Here is a 25,358-nt window from a genome sequence, read left to right on the forward strand (position 1 = left end):
AATAAGAAAATGAAACAAATTGCCATATTTGGAGAGCTATATTTCCGCCATTTTTCTATATAACCCCTTAAAAATAAATAACTTTTGAAGACAAAAGTTCATACAACACAGGTATGAAAAATCAACACTGTACATACAGGTTTAAAGGCGCTGAAACGTCTCGTGCAAGGACAAATAAAAACTAAAATTTCGATTTTCGATGTCCTATATCTCCGCCATTTTGAATCTTATGACCTTGAACTTGGTCATTTTATGTGTCTGAAAGCATGATCTTTCACATCCAATTCAAAACATTTCACCTTTGAATTTTCATGAATTACGCTAAAATTTACGTTAAAAAATGAACGAAACGCCATATTCGGAGGTCTATATTTCCGCCATTTTCAAATTCATGTCTTTGAAATTAAAAACCTGTACAGACAATAGGCTAAAGCTTACATTTACAAAAATTCAACACTCAACATGAGATGATAAAGGCCCTACGAGCTAACAAATAACGGAAAAAAATAAGAAAATGAAACAAATTGCCATATTTGGAGAGGTATATTTCCGCCATTTTTCTATATAACCCCTTAAAAATAAATAACTTTTGAAGACAAAAGTTCATACAACACAGGTATGAAAAATCAACACTGTACATACAGGTTTAAAGGCGCTGAAACGTCTCGTTTAATGACAAATATAAACTAAAATTTTGATTTTTGATGTAATATATCTCCGCCATTTTGAATCTTATGACCTTGAACTTGGTCATTTTATGTGTCTGAAAGCATGATCTTTCACATCCAATTCAAAACATTTCACCTTTGAATTTTCATGAATTACGCTAAAATTTACGTTAAAAAATGAACGAAACGCCATATTCGGAGGTCTATATTTCCGCCATTTTCAAATTCATGTCTTTGAAATTAAAAACCTGTACAGACAATAGGCTAAAGCTTACATTTACAAAAATTCAACACTCAACATGAGATGATAAAGGCCCTACGAGCTAACAAATAACGGAAAAAAATAAGAAAACGAAACAAATTGCCATATTTGGAGAGGTATATTTCCGCCATTTTTCTATATAACCCCTTAAAAATAATTAACTTTTGAAGACAAAAGTTCATACAACATAGGTATGAGAAATCAACACTGTACATACAGGTTTAAAGGCGCTGAAACGTCTCGGGCAAGGACAAATATAAACTAAAAATTCGATTTTCGATGTCCTATATCTCCGCCATTTTGAATCTTATGACCTTGAACTTGGTCATTTTATGTGTCTGAAAGCATGATCTTTCACATCCAATTCAAAACATTTCACCTTTGAATTTTCATGAATTACGCTAAAATTTACGTTAAAAAATGAACGAAACGCCATATTCGGAGGTCTATATTTCCGCCATTTTCAAATTCATGTGTTTGAAATTAAAAACCTGTACAGACAATAGGCTAAAGCTTACATTTACAAAAATTCAACACTCTACATGAGACGATAAAGGCCCTACGAGCTCACAAATAACGGAAAAAAATAAGAAAAAGAAACAAATTGCCATATTTGGAGAGCTATATTTCCGCCACTTTTCTATATAACCCCTTAAAAATAAATAACTTGTGAAGACAAAAGTTAATACAACATAGGTATGAAAAATCAACACTGTACATACAGGTTTAAAGGCGCTGAAACGTCTCGGGCAGGGACAAATATAAACTAAAATTTCGATTTTCGATGTCCTATATCTCCGCCATTTTGAAACATATGACCTTGAACTTGGTCATTTTATGTGTCTAAAAGCATGATCTTTCACATCCAATTCAAAACATTTCACCTTTGAATTTTCATGAATTACGCTAAAATTTACGTTAAAAAATGAACGAAACGCCATATTCGGAGGTCTATATTTCCGTTATTTTCGAATTCATGTCTTTGAAATTAAAAAACTGTAGAGACATTAGGCTAAAGCTTACATTTACAAAAAATCAACACCCTACATGAGACGATAAAGGCCCTACGAGCTCACAAATAACGGACAAAAATAAGAAAATGAAACAAATTGCCATATTTGGAGAGCTATACTTTCGTCATTTTTCTATATAACCCCTTAAAAATAAATAACTTTTGAAGACAAAAGTTCATACAACATAGGTATGAAAAATCAACACTGTACATACAGGTTTAAAGGCGCTAAAACGTCTCGGGCAAGGACAAATATAAACTAAAAATTCGATTTTTGATGTCCTATATCTCCGCCATTTTTGATCATATGACCTTGAAATTGGTCATTTTATGTTCCTGAGAGCATGATCTGTCATATGCGCTATTCAAAACTTTTCTGTGACAAATTTCGTTTTTGACCTTTGTTTGACCCCGTAGCGAACTCTTGACCTTGACATAATCTCTGATAACATGGCATGGGAAAAGCACACGAAATGTCAAGATCTGTCTGAATAACTAAACGTGAACAATGTACAGCGTACGGTAATGAAGTAATGAGCGTTTAAACTTCGTTCCGAAAAATTTGTTTTTTACGTCTGTAACCTTGACCTTGAACCTTATCGTACAAAATCGAACTTACGTTTCAAGCTCTCATGTACATACATAACGTGTCCAAATTTGAGCGCTGTACCTTGTTCCGTTCGTGAGAAAAAGTGTTAAGATGGTTTTGTGGAAATAATAAGAATAATAACTAGATTTGATCGCGATCAAAACACGGGATTTCCACCTTTGTAATGATGTAAGTAATGTTAGCGAACGGACGATTGCTTGAACGAACGGGCGATGTCACTCAATATTAATCAGAAAGCGTTTCTTACGAAAGTAGTCTGGTCCAACCGAAAAACAGATTTAGGGGAATCCCCCTTTGGGCACAAGATTTCATAGAGAGGTGAATATATCGGAGCCTGCTGATTGGATATATTTAGGGTACATTAGTTAATGGTTAATGTGTGGGTCGGGCAATAGATGTAGATGTAAAATTTGTAAAGAATTTTGATGTGAATTTGTTTGGTTCTGTGGTTGCAAAACTGCCGTGTATTTCCCCAACATAGCACCGGTTTTGCTTAAACAGCCGGTGTCACATGTGACAGCTCTGCCACACACATAAAAGGTTTTGAAACTGTCAGTTATTGGGTTTGTGCATTACCTTTCTTTGATTAAATGTACATCCTATTAATAGTTAGGTTCACGTAAGGACGGTCTCCCATACATGCGGTGTAGCTACACATGTACATGTACGTGTATTAACGCAAACATGGCGATTGTGTACATTGTTCATGCAGAACTTAAAACATCTCGAAATTAAAGTATTCAAGTTGGGTATAGGTAATAACCAGCCAAATGAAAAAAAGACCTTCGAAACGGCCCGTGTGTTACGAAGGTTGAGCCCAGGACAGAATTTTACCCCGGCCGCTGATTGGCTGGCTAATTATGAATTTCAAAATTAAAAATGTTTTCTGACAGGTAATTATTCCTAGATAACCATGATATGAATTTGGAAATTCAGATTGAGATTTAGGTTCAAAATATCAATTTTGATAATGAATAGGTAAACACATTAGAATTTGAGGTTTTTTAAAAGTGCAAAAATTCTCCTTTTCTTATGAAGATCTTGGACCAATGCGGAATAACACGTACGATTAGAGTTTTAGTATTAGATACCGATTATCTCCCTTTGGCCACATGCCACATCATGTAATCACAACTCAAAATCGCTGAAAGTTCTATACCTCCGCCATTTTGAATCATATGACATTGAAATTGGTCATTTTATGTGTCTGAAAGCATGATCTTTCACATCCAATTTAAAACATTTCACCTTTGAATTTTCATGAATTACGCTAAAATTTACGTTAAAAAATGAACGAAACGCCATATTCGGAGGTCTATATTTCCGCCATTTTCAAATTCATGTCTTTGAAATTAAAAACCTGTACAGACAGTAGGCTAAAACTAACATTTACAAAAAATCAACACCCTACATGAGAGGATAAAGGCCCTACGAGCTCACAAACAACGGACAAAAATAAGAAAATGAAACAAATTGCCATATTTGGAGAGCTATATTTTCGGCATTTTTCTATATAACCCCTTAAAAATAAATAACTTTTGAAGACAAAAGTTCATACAACATAGGTATGAGAAATCAACACTGTACATACAGGTTTAAAGGCGCTGAAACGTCTCGGGCAAGGACAAATATAAACTAAAAATTCGATTTTTGATGTCCTATATCTCCGCCATTTTCAATCTTATGACCTTGAACTTGGTCATTTTATGTGTCTGAAAGCATGATCTTTCACATCCAATTCAAAACATTTCACCTTTGAATTTTCATGAATTACGCTAAAATTTACGTTAAAAAATGAACGAAACGCCATATTCGGAGGTCTATATTTCCGCCATTTTCAAATTCATGTCTTTGAAATTAAAAACCTGTACAGACAATAGGCTAAAGCTAACATTTACAAAAAATCAACACCCTACATGAGAGGATAAAGGCCCTACGAGCTCACAAACAACGGACAAAAATAAGAAAATGAAACAAATTGCCATATTTGGAGAGCTATATTTCCGCCATTTTTCTATATAACCCCTTAAAAATAAATAACTTTTGAAGACAAAAGTTCATACAACATAGGTATGAGAAATCAACACTGTACATACAGGTATTAAGGCGCTGAAACGTCTCGGGCAGGGGCAAATATAAACTAAAAATTCGATTTTTGATGTCCTATATCTCCGCCATTTTTGATCATATGACCTTGAACTTGGTCATTTTATGTGTCTGAAAGCATGATCTTTCACATCCAATTCAAAACATTTCACCTTTGAATTTTCATGAATTACGCTAAAATTTACGTTAAAAAATGAACGAAACGCCATATTCGGAGGTCTATATTTCCGCCATTTTCAAATTCATGTCTTTGAAATTAAAAACCTGTACAGACAATAGGCTAAAGCTAACATTTACAAAAAATCAACACCCTACATGAGAGGATAAAGGCCCTACGAGCTCACAAACAACGGACAAAAATAAGAAAATGAAACAAATTGCCATATTTGGAGAGCTATATTTTCGCATTTTTCTATATAACCCCTTAAAAATAAATAACTTTTGAAGACAAAAGTTCATACAACATAGGTATGAGAAATCAACACTGTACATACAGGTTTAAAGGCGCTGAAACGTCTCGGGCAAGGACAAATATAAACTAAAAATTCGATTTTTGATGTCCTATATCTCCGCCATTTTCAATCTTATGACCTTGAACTTGGTCATTTTATGTGTCTGAAAGCATGATCTTTCACATCCAATTCAAAACATTTCACCTTTGAATTTTCATGAATTACGCTAAAATTTACGTTAAAAAATGAACGAAACGCCATATTCGGAGGTCTATATTTCCGCCATTTTCAAATTCATGTCTTTGAAATTAAAAACCTGTACAGACAATAGGCTAAAGCTAACATTTACAAAAAATCAACACCCTACATGAGAGGATAAAGGCCCTACGAGCTCACAAACAACGGACAAAAATAAGAAAATGAAACAAATTGCCATATTTGGAGAGCTATATTTTCGCCATTTTTCTATATAACCCCTTAAAAATAAATAACTTTTGAAGACAAAAGTTCATACAACATAGGTATGAAAAATCAACACTGTACATACAGGTTTAAAGGCGCTGAAACGTCTCGGGCAAGGACAAATATAAACTAAAAATTCGATTTTCGATGTCCTATATCTCCGCCATTTTGAATCTTATGACCTTGAACTTGGTCATTTTATGTGTCTGAAAGCATGATCTTTCACATCCAATTCAAAACATTTCACCTTTGAATTTTCATGAATTACGCTAAAATTTACGTTAAAAAATGAACGAAACGCCATATTCGGAGGTCTATATTTCCGCCATTTTCAAATTCATGTCTTTGAAATTAAAAAACCTGTACAGACAATAGGCTAAAGCTAACATTTACAAAAAATCAACACCCTACATGAGACGATAAAGGCCCTACGAGCTCACAAACAACGGACAAAAATAAGAAAATGAAACAAATTGCCATATTTGGAGAGCTATATTTTCGCCATTTTTCTATATAACTTCTTTAAAATAAATAACTTTTGAAGACAAAAGTTCATACAACATAGGTATGAAAAATCAACACTGTACATACAGGTTTAAAGGCGCTGATACGTCTCGGGCAAGGACAAATATAAACTAAAAATTCGATTTTCGATGTCCTATATCTCCGCCATTTTGAATCTTATGACCTTGAACTTGGTCATTTTATGTGTCTGAAAGCATGATCTTTCACATCAAATTCAAAACATTTCACCTTTGAATTTTCATGAATTACGCTAAAATCAACGTTAAAAAATGAACGAAACGCCATATTCGGAGGTCTATATTTCCGCCATTTTCACATTCATGTCTTTGAAATTAAAAATATTTACAGATAATAGGCTAAAGTTTACATTTACAAAAAATCAACACCCTACATGAGACGATAAAGGCCCTACGAGCTCACAAATAACGGACAAAAATAAGAAAATGAAACAAATTGCCATATTTGGAGAGCTATATTTTCGCCATTTTTCTATATAACCTCTTAAAAATAAATAACTTTTGAAGACAAAAGTTCATACAACATAGGTATGAAAAATAAACACTGTACATACAGGTTTAAAGGCGCTGAAACGTCTCGTGCAAGGACAAATATAAACTAAAATTTCGATTTTCGATGTCCTGTATCTCCGCCATTTTGAATCTTATGACCTTGAACTTGGTCATTTTATGTGTCTGAAAGCATGATCTTTCACATCAAATTCAAAACATTTCACCTTTGAATTTTCATGAATTACGCTAAAATTTACGTTAAAAAATGAACGAAACGCCATATTCGGAGGTCTATATTTCCGCCATTTTCCAATTCATGTCTTTGAAATTAAAAACCTGTACAGACAATAGGCTAAAGCTAACATTTACAAAAAAATCAACACCCTACATGAGAGGATAAAGGCCCTACGAGCTCACAAAGAACGGACAAAAATAAGAAAATGAAACAAATTGCCATATTTGGAGAGCTATATTTTCGCCATTTTTCTATATAACCCCTTAAAAATAAATAACTTTTGAAGACAAAAGTTCATACAACATAGGTATGAGAAATCATCACTGTACATACAGGTTTAAAGGCGCTGAAAAAAAAGGACAGAAAATGGATATCAATTCACAGATCCATACAAATGTATACATAGTGCAAGCATGACACATGGAAAAACATGTATAAATAGCTATTTCATTTCAATTTAAAATATGGACAAACTTACAGAGGTTTGCAATTTCCACTAGTTTTAACCATTTTTTGCCAATCTTTATTGAATCTATTAATTTCTTTTTCTCCTTTACCAATAGCTATATACTTTTGAACATAGTAATAATCTTTAATAGAGTTTTAAAAAACTGTCACATTTAATGAACCATGTAAGCATCTAGTTTTGTAAATATAATGTTTAATATAAAGGACAATTTCATCCTATGGTATATACAATTTTGATCTAGTTTCCCAAAAAGCATAGTTTCTTTATTAAGAGCAAAAAGAATAAAAGAATATCCAAAAGGTTTTTCAAAATTGGCTAAAAAGTTCTGAACTTCAGAGCATTCCGAAAAAAGATGTGTGGTTGTCTCCCTTTCTAATGCACATAACATACAGTGAGGATTATTTGAAAGACCAATTTTACAAAGATATGTATTAGTTGTTAGAATATGATGGGAAATTCTGAACTGAAGCCATTGAAGTTTAGTATTATTAGTAGACATGAAGGGTATATTGTAAATTTGTTTCCACATTTCTTGAACATAGTCAAAAGTGGTTCTCCATTTATGCTGGCCAGTTATAGCCGTGTCATTTTTAACTAGAACTCTGTAAAAATCTTGGACTCCACGCTTATTTTTCAATATTAATTCAAGGCTAAAAGAAATAATTAGGTAAAATAATTTTTTATTTGGTACATGTACATTTTTCAGATACTTTTTCATGCTAGATATAAATCCACGATACTGAAGATAATTACTTATTGCACCATAAATATTACAGAATTCATCATATGTAAAGGAAGAATATGGAGAAACACTTTTTAACAAGTCTGGTATGGTTATGATTCCCTTTCTAAACCAAGATATTGAGAAAAAAAACAGTTTTATTTCCAACAATAATATTTTTGTTGTACCAAATTGGAATTTTGAATACAGAGTATTCTGCTTTTAACTAGTTCCCTTTTGATCTCAATTTGTACCATGCTGTAAAACATCTTTCCAGAAAGCACTTCTACAATTTGAAATTAAAATCTTAAAAATCTTACTAAGGTATTCACTTCCACAACTCGCCAAATGATGAATATTAACTTAAGAATTTAGAATTATACGCCATTTACCATTAGATCTAAATATTCTCCTTATCCACCCAATTTTTAATGAATCTATAAAAGTTGTGAAATCGATCATTTTTGTCTATTTAGAATTTAGCTATTTTACAAAACCTTCATCCGGATTTGGAAGCGAGATAAAAAGATGATTTAATTGAGAGATCAAAAGAGATTTTATAATACAAATTCCACCAATTGGTGAAATTTTCCTTCTGTTCCATGTCTGCAATAGATTTTTGAGTTTAATCAATTTTTTTATCATAGTTCAATTTTAGTATTTTGTGAAGATCGACATGAAATTTAATACCTAGAAGTGTAAATTTAGTATCCCTCATTGCAAGTTAAAGCCTGGCATTAGTGTATCACTGCTATATACTTTTTACTACAAATGCAAATAACCTGAGATTTTCCTGTATTTATTTTATGTCCTGAAATTTTTGCATAATTATTTAATTCCATAACTGTGTCCCTCTGGTGAGCGCCCGTCTTCACGCAGTTATCTCCCCTTCCGACTATACAACAATCACGGACGAAGAGTATATCGTCGTTTTTTACTCATCTCAAATTTAAGGAATATTTAACCCGGAATAGTGAATCGCGAATTCGGTATATTTGAAAGTTTATTTACCCTCAGATGTAATATTTCATCGGGCAAACCCTCGGGAAATATTATACCTTCATATCACACTGCCACCGGGGCCATAAAATGCATATTGACACGTGGTATCATAATATAATCTATTTTGATCATCGTAATGTATACTAAAATTACATTACAAAACATGAAACTGGCTTTAAGTAACTTCTACCTCAAATCCCTTTTATTGCTTTAGTTATATTGTATATATATACCCTATTTATATCTAGAATTATTCATGAGTGACTTCTCCTGTGGGCGTTGTAAGATATTGCATAACAGTCATGTTGGTCTACTTGTGAAAGCGAAGTTCTCTCTTTGTAGTGCCACCTTACCAATTCATACTGCTGAAAGCGCCAATAGCACAGCCCAACAAATTTCAGTATAACTGACAATAGTAAAGATGATTTACTTTATTGCGAAAACGTGGTTTTGGACTAGGTACTTTTCGTAGACTAAATGAAGTACAGATATATAGTCGATACCAGACTAACAGTAACGATAAAATGTCACTTTTTCTATGATATTCAATCAAAAAAACACACACCGACATTGATCCCGATCATCATCGTCAGTGTGTTTGAGTTGCTACATACACTTGTAGGTAATTATAAAGGGACCGAAGTAATTCATCGACTGTAATTTATATAATTCAAAATGGAGTACTATCGCAATACTATTGCGTTGTGTAGTCTGCAATAGTATTGCAATAGTTAAAATAGTAGGTGATAGTCACCCCTAAAGACAAGCAGTCAGTTAATTCCTTGATGTGCAGTACGACACTCCGTCGACAGAAATATTTATAACAAATAGGAGAACAAATCATATTTGTTACACTATTTATATAGATGTTAAAACGGTCAGGTACCACAGAGTATCAAATAGAAGCACTGCGTCATTACTCCGACCTCTGTTTGACCATTCAGACTCGACGTTACAACCGGCGTCTTCATGTTTATCATATCAACACCGATAATAGTGTTTATTAGAATGACTTATTTTTACGTGTTTTGGAGATATTGTGGAAAGGAAATTATATTGCATCTGAAATATATTTTGCTTCCAATAAATTGCAGATTTGTCGTGAGAACAAAAATGCTTTAATATATTGGTTTTTATCTTGCTAATCCTTATACTTGGTGGTATGTTCACAGACCAGTTTGGCACACCTTCCTTCAATGCCGGTATTTTCGTGGCATTCCTTATTGCAACTATAACATCCATCCTTGATTCCATTGGTGATTATTACGCATGTGCAAGAGTCTGCAACATTCCTCCCCCTCCCCGACATGCGGTGAACAGGGGGATCGCCGTCGAGGGATTTGGTAGTACACTGTCTGGACTGTACACTGTCTGGACTGTTTGGCTGTGGTCACGCCACGACGACTTCTGGTGGTAATATTGGCGCGTTGGGAGTCACAAGGGTTTGTATTTTAAGTCATCTATGAAGTTTAAAGTTATCTATTCTAATCGCCTTTTGCCCGTCATCGTGCGTCATGCGTCTTTCGTCGTCCGTCGTGCGTCGTATTGCGATAAACAATTTACATTTTTGACTTCTCCGCTGAATCAAATTTGTTGAAATTTTGCAGAAACCTGCCATGACCAAAGGTCAACCAAAATTCTGAATTGTTTGGTCCCAGCCCCCAAGGGCCTAAGGGGTGGGGCCAAAATATAAGCTAAAAAATTTTAAAAAATCTTCTGAAATCAGAAATGTAGAATAAAAAAATAGATATAGGGAAAACACATTTTTGAGCATTATTTGGTCATTTGTGATAGGAAATAAGCAAAGTGATGTCAGAATTTATCAGTATGAATCTGTATCGGTCCTCGCTGACCCCCAGTGACCAGTGGGGCGGGGCCAAACGCAGTCAAAAATGACTAAAATTCCGAAAAATCTTCTTTTGAATTCACAGATTTGATGGAACCAAATACTCTTCATGAATTAAAAGGTCAAATTTATGACTGATTCCAATGGCCTGAATGGCCAAAATATAGTGTTTATATGTCTTTGTTTCATTTTGTATCCAAACTCAGTGAGGTGACAGTTAAGTCCAATGGGCCTTTTGCTACACAATATTCTTATACCTTCTCGTTAACTTACTGTAATAATGACGTCATACCACTGGTCTTAGACGGTTATTGATGACATATCTTCTCTAGCATGATGGCTTGGATTTGTATGGACATTATTCTTGGCTGTGTTCTATCTCAATGTTATTAGTATTAATACAATCTGATTATTTAACAGCATCTCATTAGGGATTACATCCTGGTGACCTTTGAAAATGGCCAATTAAATTGCTGCCGGCGGCAGAATCTTGAAAGTGAATTTAAGGCAAAAAGTAATTTTTTTTAAACGCATTCAAAATTATTTTCGTGTACGTAGTCATTCCGCTCAAAGAGCGTAACAAAGCTAACCGTTTATTGGGATGAAAAGGCCTTTTCAATTAATGTTGTAAGATGCATTCGATCTGAAGTACATGCGGTATAAAGGGCATCAGAACATGGACCTGATATGAGATATTGTCATATCCTCTATTCAGCGGAGTGGTTTTAATCAGGTTGAGTATTAATATCACTAATGGTAGAAAACAATTCCAATTTTCATTGATACGGTTTCACGAAGTTTGGCTCTAAAACGTGTTTTTGTTAAGTGGATCTAAGCATTGTTGTGTTGTAAAGTTCCATGTCCTCTATTAGTTTGGTCCTTTTATTTGATCACCAGAGTTAATAGTGAACTTGTTTGTGATAGTACCTAAGGTTCCGCTACACCAGGGATGTTAAACCAAGGCTATTGGAAGTTCTTGTATAAATTCTTAGCATCCAGTAATACTACATCGCTTATTATTTTGTAAAATAAATCACTAAAAGACTCGTAATACTATTACAACAAATTGGTTATTGATATTACAGTGAGCGATACTGGACATTAACTACGATTAGCTACGTTAACAAACCAAAAAAAAAACACCTCATGACCTTGATTCAGGAATAAATATCATCAATTAAACATGAAAAATTAAGAAGAACGGGTCGGTGTCTTTAAAAGATAAGATATAACATTTTTTTTTTGTTGCCAGGTAGCCAGTAGGGATGTGTTTTGGTGGGTTTCTCTCATTTACATTGTGTTTGGACTGGTCGGGAAGGTCTCGGCCGTCTTTACAACGATACCACTATCTGTCCTCGGCGGAGCCATGATCGTCATGTTCGCCATGTTTAATGGCGTCGTACTCTCGAATCTTCAAGTTGTCTCCCTTTCCTCCACACGGAACATGGCCGTGATGGGGACAGGATTGCTGACAGGTTTAATGGTACCGTATTGGCTGGAGGCATTCCCTGGAGACATTAATACAGGTCAGTGTATCAACGATCTGTGCTTTTACATGATTGTCAATATTGCTCCATTGGCTCACCACGAGTATGACTATCAATGTCTATCATAAATATATCATAGTCTCTACCACATTAATTAGTCACGACATGACCGGAAGTGGTACTACATTAATAAGTCACGACATGACCGGAAGTGATACTACAGTAATAAGTCACGACATGACCGGAAGTGGTACTACATTGATTAGTCACGACATGACCGGAAGTGGTACTACATTGATTAGTCACGACATGACCGGAAGTGATACTACATTAATAAGTCACGACATGACCGGAAGTGGTACTTCATTAATAAGTCACGACATGACCGGAAGTGGTACTACATTAATAAGTCACGACATGACCGGAAGTGGTACTACATTAATTAGTCACGACATGACCGGAAGTGATACTACATTAATAAGTCACGACATGACCGGAAGTGATACTACATTAATTAGTCACGTCATGACCGGAAGTGGTACTACATTGATTAGTCACGACATGATAGGAAGTGATACTACATTAATAAGTCATGACATGACCGGAAGTGATACTACATTAATAAGTCACGACATGACCGAAAGTGGTACTACATTAATTAGTCACGACATGACCGGAAGTGATACTACATTAATAAGTCACGACATGGCCGGAAGTGGTACTACATTGATTAGTCACGACATGACCGGAAGTGGTACTACATTAATAAGTCACGCCATGACCGGAAGTGGTACTTCATTATTTAGTCACGACATGGCCGGAAGTGGTACTACATTAATATGTCACGACATGACCGGAAGTGATACTACATTAATAAGTCACGGCATGACCGGAAGTGGTACTACATTATTAAGTCACGACATGACCGGAAGTGTTACTAAAATAATACTTCTAATGAACTGTAAAATGTATGACATGACATGTTCAACCATTCTTGCTTGATTGTCTACTCTTATCTTTTTTCCATTCTTTGTATCAGGCAATACCTAATCGTACTTTCAGGTAGTCCCTACTACGATAACATTTTGAAAACTCTTCTTCTCAATCCTAACCTTTGTGGAGGACTTATCGCTTGTATACTAGACAACACCGTTCCTGGTACGTTTATAGGTATCACGAGAGCAAGAAGTGCCATGCATAGGATGATTGCAATAGAAATACAACAAAGATAGAATATCTCTTGTAAGAGGTTTTCATTTGTTGTGTTACTTATTATAATGTATAAGAGTTTTGTTCAAAATTTAGTATATACCGATAACAGTTTTGTTCAAAATTTAGTATATACCGATTACAGTTTTGTTCAAAATTTAGTAACTACACCGATAACAGTTATGTTCAAGATTTAGTAACTATACCGATAACAGTTTTGTTCAAAATTAAAAGATTTGTTTAAAATCTGAAAAATGGTTAGAATAAAAAGGTATCCTCCGTAAAATAGAACGTCTTTGTATAAGCTGTCATTCATTCATATCAACTTTTAGATTAAAAAAAAAAGAAAAATTTTGAAAAAAACATGCTTTCAGAGCTCAAAGAAAAAACATTGTAGAAGTTTTTGAACTCGTCATCATTTATTGCTTTCTAAGTTTCATGCCACTCCATTGATACATTAAGGCACACTGAAAGAGCGTGGAAGCACAGCTTGGCAGGACCCCGCTCACGGAGACGACCTCTTGCAGTACAATGAAGGACTGGATGTGTATGACCCCCTTATACCAGCTTAATGGATGTCGTGGATAATGATGAAATATATTCCGTTTTGTCGGTACAAATCAGAACGAAAAGAAATCACAAATGGCCATAAAGAGTGGTAAATAATGAGACTTGATGGCGAATTGGATAGTTCGCTTATTCCATGAAGACAGTTGGAACTGATTTCATTGCCCTCATTGTTATTATTATCCTACCAGACTACAATCTGAATAACTATATTTGTTTGTTTCTATATAATTGTACATGAAGCAGACAAATAATAAAAGTGATTTTCGATTTGTTAATATAGTAAATTTGCCTGTTACGTCACCAAGTGGCACAGAATTTCACCCAGTTAGATTTACAGTTGTGTGATATTTAGTCATCAAAAGCCTATCATGAACTCTTGACACTAATTATTTCCTCTTCACTTGTGGAATTCTAATCTATCGGAGTTACTTCCCATCGGTTCAGTGAACCCCAGGGAAGTAACTCTCGTAAATTCAACGATTCCAGTTTTTTTTAATTTTGTAAAATTTTATGTAAAGAAATAAATGAAACACAATTTCTCTCAATTAGAAGACTTCAGAATCAATTTTGAATATTTTTATTAGAGTGTACTGAAAAAACGATAGCCTCAGTTTCTTCTTCTTTTTTATCGGAAATTGAACATTGTCAATGGTTAAATACCTTGACAGGATTGGAGAACTCTTTTCGATGCATTTTGCTTAATAAAATATATAAACTTGCATCAGACACCTGGATAACGTTAAGTTCCATACATCAAGGCATACGCACAATTTTAAACAAAGTACAATTGTTCGCGTCTATGAAGAATGTCCTTCCGGGGTTTTTTTGTCAATGACTTCATAACCCAAAAAGATATTGAGAATACTGCTTGATATTAACAATATTTGATTTAATTCAAGAATTGAGATATTCTGTCTTATCACATCATGACCTCAGTTACCTCATTTGCAGGCGGATTTGTAAGCGAAAGCCACATCGTTTTCTCTTAAAAAAGTCAACCGCCATGGCAGTATACATTTGCAATATACATCAACTGGTTTCTACCACGACAGAGTATTGTTTACAATGTACATTATTTGGATACTGTCATGACAGGGTACTGTTTACAATTAACATTAACTGGCTACTACCATGTTAGGGTACTGTTTACAATGTACATATAACTGGTTACTACCATGACAGAGTACAGTTTACAATGTACATTAACTGGTTACTAACATGTTAGGATACTGTTTACAATGTACATATAACTGGTTACTACCATGACAGGGTATTGTTTACAATGTACATATAACTGGTTACTACCATGACAGAGTACAGTTTACAATGTACATATAACTGGTTACTACCATGACAGAGTACAGTTAACAATGTACATATAACTGGTTACTACCATGACAGAGTACAGTTTACAATGTACATTAACTGGTTACTAACATGTTAGGATACTGTTTACAATGTACATATAACTGGTTACTACCATGACATGGTATTGTTTACAATGTACATATAACTGGTTACAACCATAACAGGGTACAGTTTACAATGTACATATAACTGGTTACTGCCACAGCAGGGTACTGTTTACAATGTACATATAACTGGTTACTACCATGACAGAGTACAGTTTACAATGTACATATAACTTGTTACTGCCATGACAGGATACTGTTTACAATGTACATATAACTGGTTACTACCATGACATGGTATTGTTTACAATGTACATATAACTGGTTACAACCATAACAGGGTACAGTTTACAATGTACATATAACTGGTTACTGCCACAGCAGGGTACTGTTTACAATGTACATATAACTGGTTACTACCATGACAGGGTACTGTTTACAATGTACATATAACTAGTTACTACCATGACAGGGTATTGTTTACAATGTACATATAACTGGTTACTGCCACAGCAGGGTACTGTTTACAATGTACATATAACTGGTTACTGCCACAGCAGGGTACTGTTTATAATGTACATATAACTGGTAACTACCATGACAGGATACTGTTTACAATGTACATATAACTGGTTACTACCATAACAGGGTACAGTTTTCAATGTACATATAACTGGTTACTGCCATGACAGGGTACTGTTTACAATGTACATATAACTGGTTACTACCATGACAGGGTACTGTTTACAATGTACATATAACTGGTTACTACCATGACAGGGTATTGTTTACAATGTACATATAACTGGTTACTGCCATGACAGGGTACAGTTTACAATGTACATATAACTGGTTACTGCCATGACAGGGTATTGTTTACAATGTACATATAACTGGTTACTACCATGACAGGGTATTGTTTACAATGTACATATAACTGGTTACTAACATGACAGGGTACTGTTTACAATGTACATATAACTGGTTACTACCATGACAGGGTACAGTTTACAATGTACATATAACTGGTCACTGCCATGACAGAGTACTGTTTACAATGTACATATAACTGGTTACAGCCATGACAGGGTATTGTTTACAATGTACATATAACTGGTTACTACCATAACAGGGTACTGTTTACAATGTACATATAACTGGTTACTACCATAACAGGGTACAGTTTACAATGTACATATAACTGGTTACTGCCATGACAGGGTACTGTTTACAATGTACATATAACTGGTTACTACCATGACATGGTACAGTTTACAATGTACATATAACTGGTTACTACCATGACATGGTACAGTTTACAATGTACATATAACTGGTTACTACCATCGCAGGGTACAGTTTTCAATGTACATATAACTGGTTACTACCATAACAGGGTACAGTTTTCAATGTACATATAACAGGTTACTGCCACAGCAGGGTACTGTTTACAATGTACATATAACTGGTTACTGCCACAGCAGGGTACTGTTTACAATGTACATATAACTGGTTACTGCCACAGCAGGGTACTGTTTACAATGTACATATAACTGGTTACTGCCACAGCAGGGTACTGTTTACAATGTACATATAACTGGTTACTACCATGACAGGGTACTGTTTAAAATGTACATATAACTGGTTCCTACCATGACATGGTACAATTTACAATGTACATATAACTGGTTACTATCATGACAGGGTACAGTTTACAATGTACATATAACTGGTTACTGCCATGACAGGGTACTGTTTACAATGTACATATAACTGGTTACTACCATGACAGGGTACAGTTTACAATGTACATATAACTGGTTACTACCATGACAGGGTACAGTTTACAATGTACATATAACTGGTTACTACCATGACAGGGTACAGTTTACAATGTACATATAACTGGTTACTACCATAACAGGGTACAGTTTACAATGTACATATAACTGGTTACTACCATGACAGGGTACTGTTTACAATGTACATATAACTGGTTACTACCATGACAGGGTACTGTTTACAATGTACATATAACTGGTTACAACCATAACAGGGTACTGTTTACAATGTACATATAACTGGTTACTACCATGACAGGGTATTGTTTACAATGTACATATAACTGGTTACTATCATGACAGGGTATTGTTTACAATGTACATATAACTGGTTACTACCATGACAGGGTACTGTTTACAATGTACATATAACTGGTTACTACCATGACAGGGTACTGTTTACAATGTACATATAACTGGTTACTACCATGACAGGGTATTGTTTACAATGTACATATAACTGGTTACTACCATGACAGGGTACTGTTTACAATGTACATATAACTGGTTACTGTCATGTTAGGGTACTGTTTACAATGTACATATAACTGGTTACTACCATGACAGGGTATTGTTTACAATGTACATATAACTGGTTACTGTCATGACAGGGTATTGTTTACAATGTACATATAACTGGTTACTGTCATGTTAGGGTACTGTTTACAATGTACATATAACTGGTTACTACCATAACAGGGTACAGTTTACAATGTACATATAACTGGTTACTACCATAACAGGGTACAGTTTACAATGTGCATATACAGTATAACCCCTCTAACTCGAACTCGCATTCCTCGAATACTCCCCATTCCTTGAACTGATCGCATGGCCCCGACCGTGCCCTTATATAATTTATGTAATAAAACCCCGGATAGCTCGAACTGCTATTCGCCGAATACCCCTCATTCCTCGAACAGAAATATATCCCGTTCACATCAAATGCATAGTAAAGAAACCATCTATTCGTCGAACAGTGCTTCTATCGTATGGATGCGAAAGTTGTCAATTGGATTTTATTTTACAGAAAATGAGGATTGTCATAACGAGTCACGGCTCCGTATTTCGTTATATTATCGGTATTCAATTTCCATTCTTTTCGGTTGCTAGTCTATTTAATGTTTTAGTTGAAGTTAGGTTGAAAGGATAGAGCTCATCCATATGCAGCAAATCAATGTTATTTTTAATCACTGCGTTCCGTATATTGTTTTTTTACGAATTGGGTCATTTAACTTTCCCGGTTTCTGTAAGCATCGTTTCCTCTTACATTAGTGCCTTTCAAATATGGTAATATTTTGATCAGCAATTTACAGTGCTTATGCATTATTTTTAAATCATTTAAAATCATCTGCGAATGGCGAATTTTAATCAATATACTGCGCTGTACCTCTTGACCTTCATGTATATAGCTAACTACACATTTGCTCTGCCTAATTTACACTTCAAATTATCTCCAGCATTTCAAAACGTGCATTTTTATAAAATACACATTTTATTAACATAACGATCGAAACTCGCCGTTATAAATATTTCAAATACTGGAAAACAATACTTAAATTGTTATTGACATGCACGCTTTGTCACAGACTATGGCAATTTTTAGTATTTCACAATGTGCATTTTTATAAAATTCATAGTTTATTAACATTGCGATTGAAAATCACCGTTATGAATATTTTAAATGCTAGAAAACAATACTTACTACGTTATCGACATACAAGGTTTGTCACAGAATAGCAATTTTCAGCAATTCACAATGTTGAGCGATTGAATATCGCCCTTAGATACATATCGCCCTTATATACACAAATGTTTCAAATGCTGTAAAATAATACTTAATTCAAACGTTATTGACATGCAAGGTTCGTCATAGACTGTGGCCAATACATATGCCTATTTTGGCAAACCTCGGATGAGTCGACAGGGTACAGGTTACTACCATGAGAGGGTACCGTTTACAATGTACATATAACTGGTTACTGCCACAGCAGGGTACTGTTTACAATGTACATATAACTGGTCACTGCCACAGCAGGGTACAGTTTAAAATGTACATATAACTGGTTACTGCCACAGCAGGGTACTGTTTACAATGTACACATAACTGGTTACTGCCACAGCAGGGTACTGTTTACAATGTACATATAACTGGTTACTGCCACAGCAGGGTACTGTTTACAATGTACATATAACTGGTTACTGCCACAGCAGGGTACTGTTTACAATGTACATATAACTGGTTACTGCCACAGCAGGGTACTGTTTACAATGTACATATAACTGGTTACTGCCACAGCAGGGTACTGTTTACAATGTACATATAACTGGTTACTGCCACAGCAGGGTACTGTTTACAATGTACATATAACTGGTTACTGCCACAGCAGGGTACTGTTTACAATGTACATATAACTGGTTACTGCCACAGCAGGGTACTGTTTACAATGTACATATAACTGGTTACTGCCACAGCAGGGTACTGTTTACAATGTACATATAACTGGTTACTGCCACAGCAGGGTACTGTTTACAATGTACATATAACTGGTTACTGCCACAGCAGGGTACTGTTTACAATGTACATATAACTGGTTACTGCCACAGCAGGGTACTGTTTACAATGTACATATAACTGGTTACTGCCACAGCAGGGTACTGTTTACAATGTACATATAACTGGTTACTGCCACAGCAGGGTACTGTTTACAATGTATATATAACTGGTGACTGCCAATCCAGGGTAATGTTTACAATGTACATATAACTGGTTACTGCCACAGCAGGGTACTGTTTACAATGTACATATAACTGGTTACTGCCACAGCAGGGTAATGTTTACAATGTACATATAACTGGTTACTGCCACAGCAGGATACTGTTTACAATGTACATATAACTGGTTACTGCCACAGCAGGGTACTGTTTACAATGTACATATAACTGGTTACTGCCACAGCAGGGTACTGTTTACAATGTACATATAACTGGTTACTGCCACAGCAGGGTACTGTTTACAATGTACATATAACTGGTTACTACCACAGCAGGGTACTGTTTACAATGTACATATAACTGGTTACTGCCACAGTAGGGTACTGTTTACAATGTACATATAACTGGTTACTGCCACAGCAGGGTACTGTTTACAATGTACATATAACTGGTTACTGCCACAGCAGGGTACTGTTTACAATGTACATATAACTGGTTACTGCCACAGCAGGGTACTACTTATAATGTACATATAACTGGTTACCGCCACAGCAGGGTACTGTTTACAATGTATATATAACTGGTGACTGCCACAGCAGGGTATTCCTTACAATGTACATATAACTGGTTACTGCCACAGCAGGGTACTGTTTACAATGTACATATAACTGGTTACTGCCACAGCAGGGTACTGTTTACAATGTACATATAACTGGTTACTGCCACAGCAGGGTACTGTTTACAATGTACATATAACTGGTTACTGCCACAGCAGGGTACTGTTTACAATGTACAAATAACTGGTTACTACCATGACAGGGTACAGTTTATAATGTACATATAACTGTTTACTGCCACAGCAGGGTACTGTTTATAATGTACATATAATGGTTACTGCCACAGCAGGGTACAGTTTACAATGTACATATAACTGGTTACTGCCACAGCAGGGTACTGCTGATAATGTACATATAACTAGTTACTGCCACAGCAGGTACTGTTTACAATGTATATATAACTGATTACTGCCACTGCAGGGTACTGCTGATAATGTACATATAACTGGTTATGTCACAGCAGGGTACTGTTTACAATGTACATATAACTGGTTACTACCACAGCAGGGTACTGTTTACAATGTACATATAACTGGTTACTGCCACAGCAGGGTACTGTTTACAATGTACATATAACTGGTTACTGCCACAGCAGGGTACTGTTTACAATGTACATATAACTGGTTACTGCCACAGCAGGGTACTGTTTACAATGTACATATAACTGGTTACTGCCACAGCAGGGTACTGTTTACAATGTACATATAACTGGTTACTGCCACAGCAGGGTACTGTTTACAATGTACATATAACTGGTTACTGCCAAAGCAGTGTACTGTTTATAATGTACATATAACTGGTTACTGCCACAGCAGGGTACTGTTTACAATGTACATATAACTGGTTACTGCCACAGCAGGGTACTGTTTAAAATGTACATATAACTGGTTATTGCCACAGCAGGGTACTGTTTTCAAGTTACATATAACTGGTTACTGCCACAGCAGGGTACTGTTTACAATGTACATATATCTGGTTACTACCACAGCATGGTACTGATTACAATGTACATATAACTGGTTACTGCCACAGCAGGGTACTGTTTACAATGTACATATAACTGGTTATTGCCACAGCAGGGTACTGTTTACAATGTACATATAACTGGTTACTGCCACAGCAGGGTACTGTTTACAATGTACATATAACTGGTTACTACCATGACAGGGTATTGTTTACAATGTACATATAACTGGTTACTACCATGACAGGGTACTGTTTACAATGTACATATAACTGGTTACTGAAACAGCAAGTTACTGCTTATAATGTACATATAACTGGTTACTGCCACAGCAGGGTACTGTTTACAATGTACATATAACTGGTTACTGAAACAGCAGGGTACTGCTTATAATGTACATATAACTGATTACCGCCTCAGCAGGGTACTGTTTACAATGTACATATAACTGGTTACTGCCACAGCTGGGTATTGTTTACAATGCACATATAACTGGTTACTGCCACAGCAAGGTACTGTTTATAATGAACATATAACTGGTTACTGCCACAGCAGGGTACTGCTTATAATGTACATATAACTGGTTACTACCATGACAGGATACAGTTTACAATGTACATATAACTGGTTACTGCCACAGCAGGGTACTGTTTACAATGTACATATAACTGGTTACTACCATGACAGGGTACAGTTTACAATGTACATATAACTGGTTACTGCCACAGCAGGGTACTGTTTATAATGTACATATAACTGGTTACTGCCACAGCAGGGTACTGTTTACAATGTACATATAACTGGTTACTGCCACAGCAGGGTACTGTTTATAATGTACATATAACTGGTTACTGCCACAGCAGGGTACTGTTTACAATGTACATATAACTGGTTACTGCCACAGCAGGGTACTGTTTACAATGTACATATAACTGGTTACTGCCACAGCAGGGTACTGTTTACAATGTACATATAACTGGTTACTACCACAGCAGGGTACTGTTTACAATGTACATATAACTGGTTACTACCAATTCAGGGTACTGTTTACAATGTACATATAACTGGTTACTGCCACAGCAGGGTACTGTTTACAATGTACATATAACTGGTTACTGCCACAGCAGGGTACTGTTTACAATGTACATATAACTGGTTACTGCCACAGCAGGGTACTGTTTACAATGTACATATAACTGGTTACTACCATGACAGGGTACTGTTTACAATGTACATATAACTGGTTACTACCATGACAGGGTACTGTTTACAATGTACATATAACTGGTTACTACCATGACAGGGTACTGTTTACAATGTACATATAACTGGTTACTGCCACAGCAGGGTACTGTTTACAATGTACATATAACTGGTTACTGAAACAGCAGGGTACTGCTTATAATGTACATATAACTGGTTACCGCCACAGCAGGGTACTGTTTACAATGTACATATAACTGGTTACTGCCACAGCAGGGTACTGTTTACAATGTACATATAACTGGTTACTGCCACAGCAGGGTACTGTTTACAATGTACATATAACTGGTTACTGCCACAGCAGGGTACTGCTTATAATGCACATGAACCGATAAATTACCACACATGCTCCAAAATCTTATCATGTTATTTGTACCTCAATCTGGCCAAATGTTTGGATATCAGCGCCCAGTTGTACATGAGATGATAAGGCTAATCACAGTTTAATGACAATTTTAAAATCAAGATAACATAATTTCTGGTCATACAAATTTAACAAAATTTTATAAGAATCTTATAAACTCTATTCTTTACTCACTTGCTGAGTTTAGTGAAGATATAGCGACAGAATTTGCAGTAAATGAGAAAGAAAAATTTCGCTAACCATCTGATAAAACTAATCATGCTTTGAACAACTAGGCCCTTAAATCAATTTCTGTCCATAGATTTATTTGCCTGATCTAAAATAGACAAAACAAATGTAAATGTTAAAAGCTAACATTTGTTTAACTAACGTCATTTTGCATTTCCAAGCATGAAAAAAAAACCCGGAGCATCAGTTTAAAAGTATTAAGTCACATAGGAAAGGGCAAGCTACACCATAAGTCGTAATGATATTTGTAAAAATGAAAAAAATGTAACAAATATATTCACTCGAATAACACTTGTGCATCAGAAAATGGAAAATGATTTTGTGTAATTATAACTTGATGTTGTGGATTAAATCCAAAATTAAAAGTGCGGGTTTTGGGATTGGATTTCAGCACCATACTGTTAGAATAATTTCTTTCTTCGATCGTCTAAAGATGGCTCATTAGCTTTCACATGAAGACTCTTCACAGGTGTTGTTAAAAACTCTAAGGACGAGACACAGTCTCTGATTCCGGACAGAGTAAAGCATCTGTAGATAGGAGCTGCGAGCCGATGCATAGACAATAGGGCCGTAGTCAATTTTTGATCTAATAATTAAAGTGCTCGGTAGATACGCTGAAGCATTTCACGGTCTGCACCACACTCAGAATGGAAAAGAACACGTAGAATATCAATGTTCAGCGCCCTCGAGCACTTATCCTTCAGATGTTGGATATGTGGAACAAATGACAGTTTCGAACCTACACATTATTGATAGGATATATTTTGAATTACATGTTACAATAAAAATTTCTATGATTTAAACAACATTTAATTAACAAAATGTAAGTTGAAGCAAAATTGAATCAAACTACATGTATATGGTTTAAGTATCGGGACATGGTTATATTTGGTGAGAAATCACATTGTTCCCTTTTTACCTTTATATAGCTGTGGTGTTATACTGCAACACCGCCGACGTACTCGGCCGAGGCCATCCCTCATTGTATGTTTCGACCCTTTACTCGGTACACTCTCAGGATGGAGGTCCACAGTGGTGATCAGTCACTGCGCGTCGGTGGTGGGTATCCAGCTACTGGCGTCTTTCCTCATCCACACCAAGCATGAAGCTCGCTCTGCTCTCTTGGGCATCCTCTGCACTGCTGCCGTTCTAGTCCTGCCCGCCAACCCTAGTGCAGATAGCATTCTCCACACAGACTGTGCAGGAAAGCCTCTGCAACCGACCTCAACAGGGTAGCTCCATGTCTGCCAGCCCTGTTCCTTAAATTCCAGCAGCAGTTCCTCATACTTTGTTTTCTTTCTTTCGTGGGCTTCGCTGCACCTCTCCTCTCATGGAACTGAAAGCTCAATGATGATGATTTTCTTCGATCCTGGTGACCAAAGAACCATATCCGGTCTGTGGTTGGTAGGAACAATATCCGGAAACTTTAATCTCTGGTTAAGATCTTACAGCCAGTCTCCAGTTCCCTGCCTGGCTGATGATTCCGATTGATTTCTCAGATCTTGACGTTCTTCTTTCCCCTTTCCTTACAAACCTAATCTGTGTAAGAATGGGTTTTGATTGATTGGACCTGGTGTTCTTGCGTTCTTTCTCTAAAATATCTGCAAGCTCCCTTAGGACTTCGTTGTGGCGCCATGTATATCTTTCTTGTGCTAAGGCCACATGGCAGGAGGTGAGTATATGTTGGAGAGTTCATCTCTGCCCACACAGAGGGCAGTCTGGTGTTTCTACAAGGTACTATCTATTGAGATTTGCTGGTGTTGGTAGTACATCATACACAGAAAGGAGGAGAAATTGAAGTTGGAATTG

At 35.7% G+C, this 25,358-nt stretch overlaps 1 pseudogene; it reads left to right on the forward strand.

Moving 5' to 3' along the window:
- Positions 1–14,601, forward strand: part of LOC138326899 (solute carrier family 23 member 1-like) — a 31,963-nt pseudogene extending 17,362 nt beyond the window's left edge.
- The last annotated feature ends 10,757 nt before the right edge of the window (positions 14,602–25,358 follow it).

The sequence above is a fragment of the Argopecten irradians genome, chromosome 7, assembly GCF_041381155.1.
Source record: "Argopecten irradians isolate NY chromosome 7, Ai_NY, whole genome shotgun sequence".
In the NCBI taxonomy this organism is placed as follows: Eukaryota; Metazoa; Mollusca; class Bivalvia; order Pectinida; family Pectinidae; genus Argopecten; species Argopecten irradians.